We start from the raw sequence: 6,000 nt of genomic DNA on the forward strand, positions 1-6,000 counted from the left end.
TATCTGGACACTAGTTATCTGGACACTAGTTATCTGGACACTAGTTATCTGGACACCAGTTATGAAGACACCAGTTATCTGGACACCAGTTATCTGGACACTAGTTATCTGGACACCAGCTATCTGGACACTAGTTATCTGGACACTAGTTATCTGGACACTAGTTATCTGGACACCAGTTATCTGAACACCAGTTATCTGGACACTAGTTATCTGGACACTAGTTATGAGGACACAAGTTATCTGGACACCAGTTATGAGGACACCAGTTATCTGGACACTAGTTATGAGGACACCAGTTATCTGGACACTAGTTATCTGGACACCAGTTATCTGGACATTAGTTATCTGGACATTAGTTATGAGGACACCAGTTATCTGGACACAAGTTATCTGGACACTAGTTATCTGGACACTAGTTATGAGGACACCAGTTATCTGGACACAAGTTATCTGGACACTAGTTATCTGGACACTAGTTATGGGGACACCAGTTATCTGGACACCAGTTATGAGGACATAAGTTATCTGGACACTAGTTATGGGGACACCAGTTATCTGGACACTAGTTATGGGGACACCAGTTATCTGGACACCAGTTATCTGGACACTAGTTATGAGGACACCAGTTATCTGGACACCAGTTATGTGGACACTAGTTATGAGGACACCAGTTATCTGGACACTAGTTATGAGGACACCAGTTATCTGGACACCAGTTATCTGGACACTAGTTATCTGGAAACAAGTTATGAGGGCACAAATTATCCGGGCACTAGCTATCTGCCCAATACTTATCCGGGCAAAAGTTGGACACAACTTGCACACTAGTTATCTGGACATATGAAACAGGACACAAGTTAATTGGAAACAGGTCATCTGGACAATGGTTATGGGGCTGGTCACCTACCTGTACAGAAACCCTGGATGTAAACGATACAGTACTGTCACAATTGTATGGAGTCAGACTCTACTCTTCTCCTATACACAACCATTGGAAGTGCCAGAGAAACGGAAATATTTTTTTCTTTTTGTTAATTATTGGAAAATCCCCATTGTTACATAACGGGCTGTGTCCTCCAGAACCTTAAGTTTCTTGTATCAGTCACTGCGAGGCACCAGCACCCCCTCACCCCACCCGCTTAGCAAAGTTTAGTGAGAATTCTTTTAATCCCCTTGTGGCAAATACCATGAATTGTGGGAGAAGATCTGCAGCTCCAAAACATAAGTTACTGAGGAAGGGAAGTCAGGGGATTGGAAGCAAAGTAACTCCAGCTGTCATTATTACAGGCCTATTACCACATCACAGCACAAACATATACAGGAAGAGAGGAGGCAAGGGATATAGGGGGTTAATACATATACCAAACTATATATATATATACACTCACCGGCCACTTTATTAGGTACACCATGCTAGTAACGGGTTGGACCCCCTTTTGCCTTCAGAACTGCCTCAATTCTTCGTGGCATAGATACAACAAGGTGCTGGAAGCTCCTCAGAGATTTTGGTCCATATTGACATGATGGCATCACACAGTTGCCGCAGATTTGTCGGCTGCACATCCATGATGCGAATCTCCCGTTCCACCACATCCCAAAGATGCTCTATTGGATTGAGATCTGGTGACTGTGGAGCCATTTGTGTCCAGTGACCTCATTGTCATGTTCAAGAAACCAGTCTGAGATGATTCCAGCTTTATGACATGGCGCATTATCCTGCTGAAAGTAGCCATCAGATGTTACAGGGTACATTGTGCTCATAAAGGGATGGACATGGTCAGCAACAATACTCAGGTAGGCTGTGGCGTTGTACCAAGGGGCCCAAAGAGTGCCAAGAAAATATTCCCCACACCATGACACCACCACCACCAGCCTGAACCGTTGATACAAGGCAGGATGGATCCATGACACCACCACCACCAGCCTGAGCCGCTGATACAAGGCAGGATGGATCCATGCTTTCATGTTGTTGACGCCAAATTCTGACCCTACCATCCGAATGTCGCAGCAGAAATCGAGACTCATCAGACCAGGCAACGTTTTTCCAATCTTCTACTGTCCAATTTCGATGAGCTTGTGCAAATTGTAGCCTCTGTTTCCTGTTCTTAGCTGAAAGGAGTGGCACCCGGTGTGGTCTTCTGCTGCTGTAGCCCATCTGCCTCAAAGTTGGACGTACTGTGCGTTCAGAGATGCTCTTCTGCCTACCTTGGTTGTAACGGGTGGCAATTTGAGTCACTGTTGCCTTTCTATCAGCTCGAACCAGTCTGCCCATTCTCCTCTGACCTCTGGCATCAACAAGGCATTTCCGCCCACAGAACTGCCGCTCACTGGATGTTTTTTCTTTTTCGGACCATTCTCTGTAAACCCTAGAGATGGTTGTGCGTGAAAATCCCAGCAGATCAGCAGTTTCTGAAATACTCAGACCAGCCCTTCTGGCACCAACAACCATGCCACGTTCAAAGGCATCAAATCACCTTTCTTCCCCATACTGATGCTCGGGAGAACTGCAGGAGATTGTCTTGACCATGTCTACATGCCTGAATGCACTGAGGTGCCGCCATGTGATTGGCTGATTAGAAATTAAGTGTTAACGAGCAGTTGGACAGGTGTACCTAATAAAGTGGCCGGTGAGTGTATATATATCTATTACCGATATAATACTAGAGGTCAGTATTGTAGTAGTTATATTCCTGTACATAGGGGGCAGTATTATAGTAGTTATATTCCTGTACATAGGGGGCAGTATTATAGTAGTTATATTCCTGTACATAGGGGGCAGTATTATAGTAGTTATATTCTTGTACATAGGGGGCAGTATTATAGTAGTTATATTCTTGTACATAGGGGGCAGTATTATAGTAGTTATATTCTTGTACATAGGGGGCAGTATTATAGTAGTTATATTCCTGTACATAGGGGGCAGTATTATAGTAGTTATATTCTTGTACATAGGGGGCAGTATTATAGTAGTTATATTCTTGTACATAGGGGACAGTATTATAGTAGTTATATTCTTGTACATAGGGGGCAGTATTATAGTAGTTATATTCTTGTACATAGGGGGCAGTATTATAGTAGTTATATTCCTGTACATAGGGGACAGTATTATAGTAGTTATATTCCTGTACATAGGGGGCAGTATTATAGTAGTTATATTCTTGTACATAGGGGGCAGTATTATAGTAGTTATATTCTTGTACATAGGGGGCAGTATTATAGTAGTTATATTCTTGTACATAGGGGGCAGTATTATAGTAGTTATATTCCTGTACATAGGGGGCAGTATTATAGTAGTTATATTCTTGTACATAGGGGGCAGTATTATAGTAGTTATATTCTTGTGCATAGGGGGCAGTATTATAGTAGTTATATTCTTGTACATAGGGGGCAGCATTATAGTAGTTATATTCTTGTACATAGGGGGCAGTATTATAGTAGTTATATTTTAGTACATAGGGGGCAGTATTATTGTAGTTATATTCTTGTACATAGGTGGCAGTATTATAGTAGTTATATTCTTGTACATAGGGGGCAGTATTATAGTAGTTATATTCTTGTACATAGGGGGCAGTAGTATAGTAGTTATATTCTTGTGCATAGGAGGCAGTATTATAGTAGTTATATTCTTGTACATAGGGGGCAGTATTATAGTAGTTATATTCTTGTACATAAGGGGCAGTAGTATAGTAGTTATATTCTTGTACATAGGGGGCAGTATTATAGTAGTTATATTCTTGTACATAGGGGGCAGTATTATAGTAGTTATATTCTTGTACATAGGGGGCAGTATTATAGTAGTTGTATTCTTGTACATAGGGGGCAGCATTATAGTAGTTATATTCTTGTACATAGGGGGCAGTATTATAGTAGTTATATTCTTGTACATAGGGGGCAGTATTATTGTAGTTATATTCTTGTACATAGGTGGCAGTATTATAGTAGCTATATTCTTGTACATAGGGGGCAGTATTATAGTAGTTATATTCTTGTACATAGGGGGCAGTAGTATAGTAGTTATATTCTTGTGCATAGGAGGCAGTATTATAGTAGTTATATTCTTGTACATAGGGGGCAGTATTATAGTAGTTATATTCTTGTACATAAGGGGCAGTAGTATAGTAGTTATATTCTTGTACATTGGGGGCAGTATTATAGTAGTTATATTCTTGTACATAAGGGGCAGTAGTATAGTAGTTATATTCTTGTACATAGGGGGCAGTATTATAGTAGTTATATTCTTGTACATAGGGGGCAGTATTATAGTAGTTGTATTCTTGTACATAGGGGGCAGCATTATAGTAGTTATATTCCTGTACATAGGGGGCAGTATTATAGTAGTTATATTCTTGTACATAGAGGGCAGTATTATAGTAGTTATATTCTTGTGCATAGGGGGCAGTATTATAGTAGTTATATTCTTGTACATAGGGGGCAGTATTATAGTAGTTATATTCTTGTACATAGGGGGCAGTATTATAGTAGTTATATTCTTGTACATAGGGGGCAGTATTATAGTAGTTATATTCTTGTACATAGGGGGCAGTATTATTGTAGTTATATTCTTGTACATAGGGGGCGGTATTATAGTAGTTATATTCTTGTACATAGAGGGCAGTATTATAGTAGTTATATTCTTGTACATAGGGGCAGTATTATAGTAGTTATATTCTTGTACACAGGGGGCAGTATTATAGTAGTTATATTCCTGTACATAGGGGAGAGTATTATAGTAGTTATATTCCTGTACATAGGGGGCAGTATTATAGTACTTATATTCTTGTACATAGGGGGCAGTATTATAGTAGTTATATTCTTGTACATAGGGGGCAGTATTATAGTAGTTATATTCTTGTACATAGGGGGCAGTATTATAGTAATTATATTCCTGTACATAGGGGGCAGTATTATAGTAGTTATATTCTTGTACATAGGGGGCAGTATTATAGTAGTTATATTCTTGTACATAGGGGGCAGTATTATAGTAGTTATATTCCTGTACATAGGAGGCAGTATTATAGTAGTTATATTCCTGTACATAGGGGGCAGTATTATAGTAGTTATATTCCTGTACATAGGGGCAGTATTATAGTAGTTATATTCCTGTACATAGGGGGCAGTATTATAGTAGTTATATTCTTGTACATAGGGGGCAGTATTATAGTAGTTATATTCTTGTACATAGGAGGCAGTATTATAGTAGTTATATTCCTGTACATAGGAGGCAGTATTATAGTAGTTATATTCCTGTACATAGGGGGCAGTATTATAGTAGTTATATTCCTGTACATAGGGGCAGTATTATAGTAGTTATATTCCTGTACATAGGGGGCAGTATTATAGTAGTTATATTCTTGTACATAGGGGGCAGTATTATAGTAGTTATATTCTTGTACATAGGAGGCAGTATTATAGTAGTTATTATCTTTTACATAGGGGGCAGTATTATGGCAGTTATAATCTTGTACACCGGGTGCCTTAGTATGTTGCAATATCTGGGTTTAGGAGTCCAGTCATATCACATTCTGAACTTCAATGGCTCCTCAGCTGCTGATATCTGTAGCTATTTCTTGAGGGTTTTCTGTGACTTCCCCCTTACATATGTTTCCTATTACTATTGTAATCCTAATTATCCATTTATTGGCTGCAGCCAAATGTTCATTAAGGTCCTGTTTCTAATCTCCCTCGTCCAGTAAAAAAACCTTTCAGACAATTGACTTTTTTACAAATTTCCCGTAGCAGCAATCTCTTTACAGTGGCAAACAGTGAGAGGTTTCTGACACCAAAAGTTTCTCATAATTTTGACTGTATTTCCCTTTTGAAGAGGATAAGAAACTTCCCTTTACTTGTTGGTAATTATTTGTTTGTAAAACTGTTGGTAATTGTTCAATTTCTCTGCAGTGCCCCAAAAGGAGAAATGAAATATTACACCTTCTCCATCCATGTCATAGGTCCTCCAGCTCTTGGATCTTCAATTTACACATCTGCATCTTGACACCT

The sequence above is a fragment of the Engystomops pustulosus genome, chromosome 3, assembly GCF_040894005.1.
Source record: "Engystomops pustulosus chromosome 3, aEngPut4.maternal, whole genome shotgun sequence".
Classification (NCBI taxonomy): Eukaryota; Metazoa; Chordata; class Amphibia; order Anura; family Leptodactylidae; genus Engystomops; species Engystomops pustulosus.